Here is a 14,604-nt window from a genome sequence, read left to right as displayed (position 1 = left end):
AGCCCTGTAGTCCTGGAATTTAATATAAATTGAGGTCAGAGAAACAGGGTGGAATTAGGTCAATGATTGGGCCAGTTTTTAGAGTTTATTAAACATACTAAAATCCATGTGAAATTTAAAAGTATGGCAACACCCGCTTTGAACAGTATTGATTTCTTGAATCTGAAGTGTTGTAGATTATCTCATGTAAATGTAATTTGTAGGGACTGGGGATGTGGCCCAGTGGAGTTTATAATATATATATATAATTTTTTTTGGTAAAGTACACAATGAATTATTAATGGTATTTCTCATTTGTATTTAGCTATGTCAATTTAAGGGCCAAAACCCTTACAGTGGTTTTTAAGGCCCTACAGGATCTGTCTCCTCCCCCTCCCTCTAACCACCTGCTTTCTCCTTGCTCAGTCTATTACAGGAACTCTGGCTTCTTGCCCTTAAGAAACCAGGCATAATTCTCTCAGGAGCTTTATGTTCTTTTAAAAAGCTACATAACACCTCCTTACCAACCTGTCTTCACTCAAAATCTCAGTAAGACTTATCCTGACCATCCTATTTTAAATTGCAATCCAGTCTCTAGGCAGTCCTAATTCCTTTAATCTTTATTAGGTTTTTCCTTTAGATAAAAAGTATTATAAGAGCAGGGATTTATTATCTGTTTTGTTTCTTTATTTCCCACAAGAAGGTTTTGCTTCCAAATTGGCAGTTAATGATTCCCACCTACTATGTTCACACCATTTTGTAGTCTTAACATGACTGAAATGTTACAGAAATTATGGAGCATGATTTCCAATATCATGAGATGCCTACTAGAAGTGAATACACTAAGCCAGGTGCAGTGACAAAACTGTAATCCAAACAATTTAGGTGGTGGAGGAAAGAAGATTGCAAGTTTGAGACCAGCCTCAGCAATTTAGCAGTGCTGTCTTTAAAAAGGGATGGGAATGTAATGTGGATAATTCTCAGAAGAAAACAACCTAGGCTATGAGACAAAAAAAATACATTTTAGAAAGGGAAGACCAGCTGAAGCAGGAGGATTGCAAGATGGAGACCAGCCTGGGCAATTTAGACCTCGTCTCAAAAAAAATAAGAAGGGGTTGGGGTATAGCTCAGTGGTAGAGTACCTCTGGGTTCAATCTACAGTACTGAAAATAGTTAACTATTTCACATTAAATATGTTATTAATTTTTTGTAGTAGTAGGTGGACACAATACCTTTATTTGTTTTATATGATGCCAAGGAATGAATCCAGTGCCTCACCTGTGCTAGGCAAGCAGTCTACCACTGAACTACAACCCCAGCCCCCTAAAGAGAAAAAACTACAGTTTGAAGTGTATTAAAAGCAGAGTAAACATTGCTGAAGAAAGGATGAGTGAACTTGAAGAAACAAGACTAAAAAAAGGAATACAACTTCAAGTGCTCCTACTCTTTCCCCCCACAAGTTCTTGATAAATTGCTGAGGTTGGCATCGAATTTGTGATTCTCCTGTCTCAGCTTCCCAAGTAGCTGGGGTTTAAGGTGTGTGCCCCAGTACCCAGTGGAACAGCTTTTTACCATACGATTTATTTTTTTTTTTAGTCATACATGACAGCAGAATGTATTTTGACATATAATACATACATGGAATGTACATCAATGTCTATTCTGCTGCCCTTCCTATCCCCTCTACTCCTCCCCTCCTCTCCCATCCTTTCTCTCTATCCAATCTAATGTGACACACTTTTTTTTCTTTTTCTCATCACAACATCATATATGTATTCTGTATAACAATGAGGTTCTCCTTCCATCTTCCATGCAACTCCTCTTCTCCCTCTTTTTCCCTCCCACCTCTCTTCCCTATTTAGTGGTAGTTGTCTTCTCATGCTCTTCCTCCCTATCCCATTTTGAGTCACCCTCCTTATATCAGAGAAGACATTTGGCATTTGTTTTAGGGATTGGCTAACTTCACTTAGCATAGTCTGCTCTAATGCCATCCATTTGCCTGCAAATGCCATGATCTTGTTATTTTTTAGTGCTGAGTAATATTCCATTGTGTGTAACTGCCACATTTTTTTAATCCATTCATCTATTGAAGGGCATCTAGGTTGGTTCCACATTCTAGCTATTGTGAATTGTGCTGCTATAAACATTGAAGTGGCTGTCAGCAGAACAGCTTTTTAAACAACCGAAAGGAAAGGGTTGGGCTGAGGATGTGGCTCAAGCAGTAAGTGCGCTCGCCTGGCATGTGTACGGCCCAGGTTCTATCCTCAGCACCACATATAAACAAGGATGTTGTGTCCACCGATAACTAGAGAATAAAATATTAAAAAGATTCTCTCTGTGTTTCACTCTTTAAAAAGAAAAGGCTTGCCAACCTAGAATTCTCCACCCAGTGAAAATATCTTTTCAAAACCCAGGTGAAATGTTTTTTGAGATATAACATCAATAATAATCAGGGAAATGGTAAATGGAAACCACAATGAGATCATACCTCTAAGTGGGAATCAAATGTCCATCTACTGATAAATGGATAAACAAAATGTGGTACATAATCTCAAAATAATAGCAAAGAAAGTACAGAATATGTGGTTCCATTTATATAAAATTCTAGAAGATGCAAAGTAGTCAATAGTGAACACAGATCAGTGATTGCCTCTGAAAGGGAGGAAGACGGGAGGTACAGAAGGGATGAAATAAAAAGGAAATTTTAGAAGCAATGGTATGTATGCTCATTATCTTGATTGTGATAATTGTACACGTTTAACAAAAATTTGTCAAGTAACACATGAGTATGTGTGACTTACTATATGTCAATTAAACTTCAACGAAGCCAGGCACTGTGGCACAGGCCTATAGTTTCATTGGCTCAGGAGGCTGAGGCGGGAGAACCATGAGCTCAAAGCCAGCCTCTGCAACTTAAAGCAACTCAGGGAGACTCTGTCTCTAAATACATAAAAGGGCTGGGAATGTGGTAGATAAGCACCCTTTGGTTCAATCCCTGGTACTAAAAACAAACACCTCAATGAACTTGTTTTTTAAACCCTCAACATTAAAATGTCATCTGCAACAAAACTGAATTTTCTAATTAAATTGACCCTCCTTGTTCCATACTTTGTTTGGGACAGTGTGGATCTGTTCAGACCTAAAACAGTAAAAGCTGTCACTACAGGGTTAGTTCTACCACAAAGCACAAAACCCCTGAAGCCTATGGGTGGAGGGTAACCATCATCTGAATCTGTTTCAACATACTGTCTATTGTGTGAAATGAAACTGCCTGAGGCATTTTTTGAAACCTTATCTAGAGAATTTTGATAGCTGAGAGTTTCTCCCACATTAGCCAAAGACCAAAATATTTCAATTCCTTTATTTTTACGAACACCAAAGTTTTGGTTTTATTGGTTCCCTCCCTTCCACCGTGCACACATGCATGCACACTGCTTTTCTTTGTTAATTTTTAGCAAAAGTTACAACTTGGGGAAAGCACATCAATACATAAAATATTAAAAACTTGTGAGATTGTCTTTCTCCATAAAGTCTCTGTTCATTCCTAGGTTTCTGCTTACTATTTTAAAAACTTAATATCTTATTGACTAATATTTGTACATGTTCAGTAATTGGGTTCATTAACATGCAAATGGTACAAAAGGATATAGAGTGAAAAGTCACTCTCACCACTGTTTTCCACCTACACATAATCTATATATACAGTCAAGGGTGTGTTTCTGTCTCTTAGTATACAACACAGTCTTTGTTAAAAAAAAAACTTCAGCTTTGATTTGTTTTTGGTACTAGGGATTGAACCTGACAATTTTTGAGTGCTTGACTAGAATAAATGTGGCTCAGGAAGTCATGATTTTTAAAGTTAAATTCATGTGTTAAAATTCACTAGGTTTGGGCTGGGGATGTGGCTCAAGTGGTAGCACGCTTGCCTGGCATGCGTGCGGCCCGGGTTCGATCCTCAGCACCAGGTACAAACAAAGATATTGTGTCCGCCAAGTACTAAAAAAAAAATAAATGTTAAAAAAATTCTCTCTCTCTCCCTCTCTTTCTCACTCTTTAAAAAAAAAAAAAATTCAATAGGTTTCTCTTCCATCCAAAGTCCTGCTTCCATTTTGTTATTTGTATAAACAACTAGTTACCAGTTTGTTGTGTTTTCTTCTAGACAGAGTTTATGCATATATAGCCTGTTTTCTACTAACAGCCTTGCTCCCTAAGTGTAGGGATTGTATCCAGTTCCTAGTACAGGATAAGTGTTCAGTAAAGACATCATCCTTATCCCCCTAATCTCTTTTATCTGCATTTTCTTTTTTATTATTATTATTTATTTTTTAGTTTTCTGTGGACACAACATCTTTATTTTATTTTTATGTGGTGCTGAGGATTGAACCCAGAGCCCTGCGCTGGCCAGGCGAACGCGCTACCCCTTGAGCCACATCCCCAGTCCAATATTTACTTAATTTAGTTTTCGGCAGACACAACATCTTTGTATGTGGTGCTGAGGATCGAACCCCGGGCCGCACGCATGCCAGGCGAGCGCGCTACTGCTTGAGCCACATCCCCAGCTCTGCATTTTCAAATACATTCAGCAAGTCTGATTGATTCTCCCATGGGAATTTTTCACAGCTTCATCCCTTCCTCTTTTTAAATTTTAATATTCATTTATGTATTTATTTTTGGTACTGGAGGTTAAATACAAGAGTGCTTTACCACTGAGCCACATCCCCAGCTTTTTTTTTTTTTTTGGATACAGGTTCTCACTAAATTACTTAGGGACTCACTGAGGCTGCCTTTGAATTTGCTATCCTCCTACCTCAGCATGCCTACCAAGGCATTCACCACTATACCCAGCCCTTCCTTGCTTTTTTTCTGTGTAGTCCAACGCCACAGTATAACACTACATGTGTTAGACTACTACTACCTCTCCTGTCTCCCACAAAGATAAATGGCTCTGTGTAGAAAAGCTATGTCACAAAATACTTGGGAACACCCAGTTTAGAATCAGATGGTCCAAATTCATATTTCAGATTTGCAAAAGTAATGAGGTGCCAGGTACAACACACAACTATAATCCCAGCAACTCAAGAATTCAAGGAACTTTCAAATTCAAGGCCAGCCTAATCAATTTAGCAAGACCCAGTCTCAAAATTTAAGGGAAAAAAAAAAAAAGATAAATCTGGGGTGTGGCTCAGTGGTAAAGGGCTGGCCCCTGGTTTCTGGTTTCAATTGCCAGTACAGAGAAAAAAAAAATAAAAAAAATTTAAAAAAAAAATTATATATATATATATATATAATTTTTTTTTAAGAATTTTGGGGGTTGTTAAAAATAACTGTGAAGGGAAAGCGAGGAACGAGATGTAAGCAAGAAATGAAAGACCAGGCAAGAGATACACATAAAAGGCCATCTCCCTATATTGGAGAGGCAAAACAGGATCAAATGAGCGTAAGGAAAACCAAATATTTTAATGATGGATGCTATATGAATGTTATATGATTTGTTGTGAAATATTATTTTAAAACTGGGCTTCAAATTTTCTTACAGACATAAAGATGGTCAAATGGCACTTCATTGAGTCCTGCTATGTGCAAAGCATTATGCAAGGGAGAGTGGGAGAGGAATGGGAGTATCCCTGCCCTACAAGCGATTACGACATAATGGAGACTACAAACTTGTAAATATCTAATAACTAGCAGATGAAGGAAGCTCAGAGAGCCAGAACTCCAAGATTACAGCAAAGACTTCCTGACTGCCACTGAATATTATCCATTCCAGTTTTCTCATTTTTTAATATTATTTTTTAGTTGTAGTTGGACCCTATATATTTATTTATTTTTTATGTGGTGTTGGGGATCGAACCCAGGGCCTCACCCATGCTAGGGGAGCACTCTACTGCTAAGCCACAATCCCAGCCCCCCAGTTTTCTCATTTTATAAATGAGGCAGCTGAGGTCTATAAAAGAACTTGATTAAATAATAGGACTTTTTTTTTCACTCATCCCTTTAATGAGAAAAGCACTTATGTGAAAGTTTTATTGTAATTGGTCCCTTTAGACATTTCTTAGACTTCATATTTCATGACTAATTCAGGATATCATATCTGGAGCAGAAAGTTAGCACTGATGTAATTAAGTGATCTGTGAAATTTTTGCTACTCATCTCTCCATCCCCGTTCTTAGCGTAACAATTTTATTCATGCCAGTTAAAATGAACCTTTCTTATTGAAGAATGTTAACACTATCAAATACAACAATACATAAGAAATTTTAAATTACTATTTCTTAGTATATCTTACCCTTTTTTCCAAGCTAACTCTAAATCATACCTGGCTAGATTTGGTAATATACTTCGAATAGAGATATGTGGTTTTCAAGTTAGGAACCTTAGAAGAACTAACATTATTTTGCCTCTAAGTACTAACTTAGTAGTAGTCTAACACATAACAAAATCAGATTTTGCTTCAATTTATCAAATAAAGCTTCTACAATGAGTACCATTTCATACTGGACACTGAATCACACAAAAGTAGTAAGAAGACCTAATCCTAGGGACTGGGGTTGTGGTTCAGAGGGAGAGTGCTTGCCTGGTATGCATGAGGCACTGGGTTCGATCCTCCGCACTTCATAAAGTAAAAATAAAGACATTGTGTTTACCTATAAATAAAGTAAATATTTTAAAAAATAAAATAAAAAAAGACCTGATCCTATGCTCTCATGTTGCTTATCACATAGTGGACAGTAGCTAGCTACTCAAGAGGTTGAGGCAGGAGTATCACAAGTTTTAGGCAGCATGAGCAAGTTAGCAATACCCTGTCTCAAAATTAAACAGCCAGGCAAGGCCTGTAATCCCAGTGGCTCCGTAGTCTCAAAATTAAACAGCCAGGCAAGGCCTGTAATCCCAGTGGCTCCGTAGTCTGAGACAGGAGGAACATGAGATCAAAGCCAGCCTCAGCAATTTAGCAAGACCCTAAGCAACAAAAAAAGGCTGGGGCTGGGGCTGGAGCTCAGTGATTAAGCGCCCCTGAATTCAATCCCTGATACAAAATAAACAAGTAAATAAGAATTAAAAACAGGCTCTCTGTTCCTCCCCGTTCCACAGGCAGCCACATCCGCTCCTCTAATGCAGTGCCAGGCATCCCTGAGACACGATGGTAAAGGTTGGAGTGAACATTTGCCCATATTGGGCACCTGGTCATCAGGCCTGCTTTCAACTCTGGCAAAGTGGATTTAGTTGCCATCAATGACTCCTTCATTGACCTTCAACTGTAAGGTCAACATGTTTCAGTATGATTCTACCTGTGGTAAATTCAATGGCACAGTCAAGGCTGAGAACAGGAAGCTTGTTGTCCATCTCAATCTTCCAGGAGCAAGATCCCACCAATATCAAAAGAGGTGATGCTGGTGCTGAATATATTGTGGAGTCCACTGGTGTCTTCACTACCATGGAGAAAGCCGGGGCTCACTTGAATCGTGGTGCCAAAAGTATTATCATCTCTTCCCCTTTTGCTGATGCCCCCATGTTTGTGATGGGCATGAACCATGAAAAGTATAAACTTTCTCAAGATCGTCAACGATGCCTCCTGTGCCACCAACTGCTTAGCCCCCCTGGCCAAGGTCAACCATGACAACTTTGGCATTGTAGAAAGACTCATGACCATAGTTTATGCCATCACTGCCGTTCAGAAGACTGTGGATGGCCTCTCTGGAAAACTGTGGCATGATGGTGATGAGGTTGCCCAGAATATCATTCCTGCATCCACTGATACTGCCAAGGCTATAGGCAAGGTTATCCCTGAACTGAATGGGAGCTCACTAGCATGGCTTTCCATGTGCCCACCCACAATGTGTCAGTTATGAATCTGACCTGTCCCTGGAGAAAGCTGCCAAATACAATGACATCAAAAAGGGGGTGAAGCAGACATCAGAGTTCCCCCTCAAGAGTATCCTGGGCTACACAGAGGACCAGGTCATCTCCTGAGACTTTAACAGTGATACCCACTCTTCCACCTTTGATACTGGGGATGACATTGCTCTCAAAGACTACTTTGTCAAGCTTATTTCCTGGTATGACAATGAATTTGGCTACAGCAAATGGATGGTGGACCTTATGGTCCACATGGCCTCCAAGGAGTAAAAGCCCCTGGACCACCTGCCCCAGCAAAAACACAGCGGAAGGGAGAGGCCTTCAGCTGCTGGGGAGTCCTGCCCCTAATTCAGTCTCTCAACACACTGAGAATCTTCCCTTCTCCCAATTTCCACCCCAGTCCCCTAAAGAAGAGTAGGGGCTTAGGGAGCCAGCCCTACTGTTGCATACCATCAGTAAAGTTCATTGCACCCAAAAATATATAACTAAAAATAAATAAATAAACAAATAACATTTTAAAAGCCTGCCTGGGGATGTAGCTCAGCGCTAGACCACTTGCCCAGCTTGGCACTGGGATCAATCTTCAGTGGGGCTGGTGGGGGCCGGGGGGGGGGGGGGAGGCGTGTAGGGAATTAAACACAAATTTCATAATAGATCTTGTTAGCTCATATAATGCAAGTAAAACTTTCATTTTTTTCTTTCTAAAGTGCATCTAAAGTTATCAAGAGCTTATATGAAAAAACATTGGTGAGTCCCATTTGTTCTACCAAGTTAGTGAAGAGACTTCTGTATAGAAAATTATATGATGAATTATTATAGGGGCTCTGTGGCACTTAAGCAAGCATCTCCCTCTTTAAAATAAAACAAAACAAAAATCTTTGTAACACCTAAGAAAATAAATGTAAACTAAAATAACAACCACGAGAGAATCTAGTTAAGAACATATTTTATGATGTTCATTGCATATAGTAACAAATGTTACTTTTTTTTTTTTTTTTTTTTTGGTGCTAGGGATTGAACACAGGGCCTTGGGCTTGTGAAACAAGCACTCTATCAACTGAGCTATACCCCCTACCCCAAATGTAACTTTTTAAAAAATGAAGTGAAAATAAAGGGAAACCCCAGTGAGAACACTTAAAAGTTTTGCTTTTTGTTGTTTATTTTGGTGCTAGGAATCAAGTTCAGGCCTTGTACATGCTAAACACTTGCTCTACCACTGTTATGCCTCCAGCCCCAGAGATTTTTTTTTTCCTACTGGAAATTTTTATTTAACATCAATTGCTCTCATTCTTTTTTTTTTTTTTTCGAGAGAATTTTTTTTTAATATTTATTTTTTAGTTTTTCAGCAGACACAACATCTTTGTTTGTATGTGGTGCTGAGGATCGAACCCGGGCCGCACACATGCCAGGAGGGCACGCTATGGCTTGAGCCACATCCCCAGCCCTCAAGTGCTCTCATTCTTAACTAGTTGCTACTCTGCATCAATGAAAGTATGAAAAGAAATATCTTGAGGAGGAAAAATCACAGCTTCATAAATCATAATGCAATCTAATCAAATTGTATCATCAACATTTAAATTTATTTCCACATTCATGAATACATTCAAGAGTATTATGCTCCCAGTGACTCAGGAGGCTGAAGAGGGAGGATCACAAGTTTGAGGTCAGCCTGATCAACATAGCAAGATCCTGTCTCAAAAAATAAAAAAGGTCTGGGGATATAGTTCTGTGGTAGAGCATCCGTGGGTTCAATTCCCATTACCATGAATTTAAAGAAGTATTATGCATCAGCAATGCTTAATAAATATTAACCAACACTGTATCCTTGCACTGGCAACATAATTAGTTTTTACCATTAGTCTTTTTTTGTGAGGGAGAGAGGTATCAGGGATTGAATTTAGGGGCACTCAACCCCTGAGCCACATCCCAGTCCTATTTTATATTTTTATTTAGAGGTAGGGTCTCACTGAGTTGCTTAGTGCCTCGGTTTTGCTGAGGCTGGCTTTGAGCTCTCAATCCTCCTGTCTCAGCCTGCCAAGCCACTGGGATTACTGGCATGCGCCACCATGCTGGTCATTAGTCTTTTGACTATCGGTGCAACAAAAATGTTGTGGGTTTTACTTATGTTCACATTGTATTTTTCTTCAGACCTTAACCAAACTACCTTGGCACCAGAAAGATGGTGGTAACCTCACAATATTAGACATTACTAAAACAGAAGTCATGTTCTGTTCATCTGGTAGGAAGCCAGTTTCACACTGAGAAGCACAAAATGATGATGTTATAGTTGAGGTTAGGCGTGTTCACAAATTTGTTCTCTTAACTATGAGAAATAGGTGTGTTCCAAAGGTTTATGCTTAGAAACAGGAATAAGAGTTTAATTGTTGCTATTAAATTGTTGCCATAAAACTCTTGCTCATAGAAACGAGTTTGGCTTACAGCAGGACATTTTGCATCTGATTATATTACGCTGATCTATAGAGTGATGAGAACTAACTTCCTACACAAGGGTGCAATGTTCACACAGGATAGTACTAGAAATCCAGTGTGCTTAATAAGTGCCAAGTATTATAATTAATTATCTTTCCTCAGTTGCTACTCAGAGTTCCTATGGCAGTGTTAATATAAGAGTGCCTGTGTTAAATGTCCTCTGTGTCCTTAATATAATCTCACAAGGCTTATGGCTGTTGATGTCAGGGGACTCAGGATTCACGTGGACATCTGCCTAGAACATATTCAAAGTGACGGGTACTACAAGCATCCACTTTTTGCAAACAGCATTGGAAGACAATGCACCAGACAGGCAACTGGAAGAAAAATTTCTACTGAGTTCAATGCCTATTTGACACTCTCCAATCTTACTACAGCTTCAACAAAACAAAAATCAACTAACAAGGTACCACAATAGTGAAACTACAGAAGACAAAACGGAATTCTTTTTTAAAAAATATTTATCTTGTAGTTGGACACAATATATTTCACTTATTTATTTTTATGTGGTGCTGAGGATCGTACTCAGTGTCTCGCACATGTGAGGCAAGCGCTCTTCTGCTGAGCCACAACCTCTGACAAAACTGAATTCTTAGTTTAGAAGTCATCATTTTATTCTATTTTTTAAAATATCTTTATTTTATTTATTTTTTTAATGTGGTGCTGAGGATCGAACCCAGGGCCTCGCATGTGCTAGGTGAGTGCTCTACCGCTGAACCACAATCCCAGCCCAGAAATCATCATTTTAAATTTTTGAATTGATCTTTCGTTCCTTCATCTATAAGCAAATACAATTTCCATTGAATTCTCACTATGAAAGAAAATGCTTCAGTGTATAAGGAGAAAATAAGGAAGAAAAAAGATCTTTGTTGAATTTGGCAACTCTCAAATGAACAAAATATGAACAGTTTTGTTTTTTTTTTTCCCATCCACTGGAGCACCAGTGTACTCTTCAGCAAAATATCTACTGAGCTAAAAGACTATACTAATTGTTCTTATGGCTAGATTTTTATCTGCCATTGTTCAAGTCAGAAGATACTACAATTTGAAAATGATGTTATCAACAATGATTATTATCTGTCTGAGTGGGTGTTGCTGAAAAGACCGATACTAGATTACTCTATAGTTACTTGGGTTACTGGGTACAATATATTTTTCCAGTTAAGAATTAAAGTTAGCCCTTGCCTGTCTTGTTCTATGGAGAGATGGCCTTTATTTGTCAGTTCTGACAAATAAACCCTCGTGTATATCTAAAAAAAAAAGAATTAAAGTTAGCTCAGTACCAATAATAATAATAATAATAATAATAATAATAATAATAATAATAATGAGGTTAGAAGGGCATTATGTCTGAAACTTATTCTCAAATGGTTCAGAAAAAAAGTATATAAATATAAATAAATAAATGTACATATACATTTGTATATGTATATATTATTTATACATACATATGCTATAAATAGGTGTATATATCATATGTATACATATATTTGTAATGTGAAGATTACTTGGAGAACCTTTTAACTATTTTGCAAATTTTCTGTCAGAAGCCACCTGTGAACTGTGCATGAACTAAAATCGCCATGGAAGCCATTAGATGGAAAAGTCTGGTATCTGGGAACTCAGAGCAACACTTATGCTGGTGAGATCACTCAGTACTGCACTGGAGTTGGGATGACCCGCAGGAGCCACATAGACACTCATGGCTTGCCAAGATGCCAATCAACCTATTTGCTGCAAGTCCCCTGCCACACCAGAAGCAAGACTCCTCTCGCTGAAACCTTATCCCTGCCTTTGATAAACTCTCCCTTAAATAAAGAACCAGAGCCATTTTCTAGTTGTTCAGTTCCAGCTCCATGTGAACTGGACCTATCAGGTGCTCTGCTTTCTCTTTATCTAACTCTTGGCTCTGTCTCTTATTTCTTCACTAGCTATTTCAGACTTTATTTTTTCTCAGGTGGTTCCTCACCTCCTGAGCATGAAACTACCCTGGCAGGGTGCTGGCAGCCCTGTGATACTTTTCTGTTTATCTAACTTAAGTTTAAAAATCTTTAAGTATATTTAAAATTCATGCAAATAAAATATACTTTTGGTGAGTGAAAGTTAGAATCATTTTAGTTGAGATATAATTCATATACTATAATGGAGTTATTATTTTTAAAAAGAATCAAGATTAATTAAAACACCAATTAAAATGATATGATCTGAAATTATGAAAATATGTATTCATGAGCACTTAAGTGTATAGATTTTTTAATATTTTTTCCCACCTTTTTTTTTTTGGTGCATTATAGTTGTACACAAAGTCGCTGGGATTACGGTGGGATTTGTTGTAGTACATTCATACATATACACATATAACTATATAATTTGGCCAGTATCATTCCCCAGTATTTACCCTTTCCTCTCTCCTCCTTTCCCCTGGTCCATTTTCTGAACTATGTCCCTCCAATTTTCATGAGATCCACCCCACCCACCTTTCTTTTTCTCTTTCCTCTGTAGCTTCCACACATGTGACCCTTGACCTTCTGAGTTTGATTTTCTTTATGGTGAAATAAAAACTCCATTGTATACATACATCACATTTTCTTTATCCATTCATCTGTTGGTGAACACCTAAATTGGTTCTATAGTTTGGCTGTCCTAAGTTGTGCTTTAGAATAAATACCAAGGAGTGTACAGTTGCGTCACATTGTGGTTCCATTCCCAGTCTTTTTTTTTTTGCTACTATGTATTGAATCCAGGGGTGCTTAATCACTGAGCCACATCCCAGCTCATTTTATTGAGACAGGGTCTCACTTAGTTTCTTAGTGCCTCCCTAAATTGATGAAGCTGGCTTTAAATTTATGATCCTCATATTTCAGCCTCTCAAGCTGCTGGGATTACAGGCCTATGCCACCATGACCAGCCCATTCTTACTATCTCTCTCTCTCTCTCTCTCTCTCTTTTAAAAATATTTTTAGTTGTAAATGGACACAATACCTTTATTTATTTATTTTTATGTGGTGCTGAGGATTGAACCTAATGCCTCACATATACCAGGCAAGTGCTCTACCACCGAGCTTCAACCCCAGCCCCTATTCCTAGTCTTTTGAGGAAGATCTGCAACGATTCCCATAGTGGTTGTGCTAATTTACAATCCCACCAAGAGTGTCAAAGTGTTGCTTTTTCTTTTATGTTTATAAAAGCCTCTATTATACTCTCATTAGATAAAATGGGAGAAAATAATACTTTGTGTTTTTTATCTACCAGCTAGATAGCCAGAAAGTAAAATACCATTTAAATGTTTTGACTTTAAGCAAAAATTTCAGTAATTTCCCTATTTTAGACCCTAGTTAATAGCAAAATTAACTTAGCTCTTCAAGGTTTATTTCTGGACCAACCACTTTTCAAGCTCATTGACCTTGAATAAGTTCCTCAACTTCTCTGGATTCATCCTCTTTACAGAACTTAAGCAGTTACATTAAATTGTCCTAAAGTTTCTTCTAACACTAACTTTCTATTTTAAGTTCCTTTTGCAAACAGGGTAATAGAATTCTAATCGCAAGTAACATTCCAGAAATCACATGGCAAGAAGAAAGCCTAATTTTAAGAGTCAAGTAATCACATCCAGTCTAGATTCACACACTAACAAGGGATGCATTGTAGAAAATCTCTCCTGATCTTCCTAGGCACATCTGCTCTCAAGGTCCCATCCTTGAGTGATCAGTTGCCAACACTCACCTCACTCTATGAAGGGTAGGGTCTTGGGGCTGTTTTCCATCTATCAGAGGCTAGCACACCTCCTGGAGACAAGAGGAGGAAGGAAGAAAAGGCCCTGGAATTAACACATTCTCCACAGACATGGGACAGGAGATGACTTGACCGAAGGATTGTTGCTACAATAGACTTTGTGTTTTGTTATTCTTCGTAGCTACCAAACACTTTCTGGTAAGTGAGAAAACACGGTGAACTCATTTGAATCCCTGCCCTTTTTATGTGATTTTTAATTATGGGGAAGCTATACAAAAGATTTGAGTACTGATCCTCTGGCTCATCAGCATGTGGCAATGATCTTAGTTTTTCTTGTGCTTTTTACCCTGTAATAAGGCAATAGCTTTGTTTGAAGTGTCTACTTCTCTAAAACAGAAAAGAAGAAAGGACAACTCTATGGGTTGAGTTTTCTATAATATATCAGTTTTATACAGAAAAATATATGTGTGTGCCAGGGATGGGACCCAAGGGTGCTTAACTACTGAGTCACATCCCCAGACCTTTTTATTTTTTTATTTTCGGAAAGAG

At 38.2% G+C, this 14,604-nt stretch overlaps 1 pseudogene; it reads left to right on the top strand.

Moving 5' to 3' along the window:
• The first annotated feature begins 7,117 nt into the window (after window positions 1-7,117).
• LOC143402398 (glyceraldehyde-3-phosphate dehydrogenase pseudogene) lies at window positions 7,118-8,132 on the top strand (annotated as a pseudogene).
• The last annotated feature ends 6,472 nt before the right edge of the window (window positions 8,133-14,604 follow it).

This window comes from Callospermophilus lateralis, chromosome 6, assembly GCF_048772815.1.
Source record: "Callospermophilus lateralis isolate mCalLat2 chromosome 6, mCalLat2.hap1, whole genome shotgun sequence".
NCBI lineage: Eukaryota > Metazoa > Chordata > Mammalia > Rodentia > Sciuridae > Callospermophilus > Callospermophilus lateralis.
Note: the sequence above shows the minus strand (reverse complement) of the source record. Positions and strands in the feature narration are given on the sequence as shown.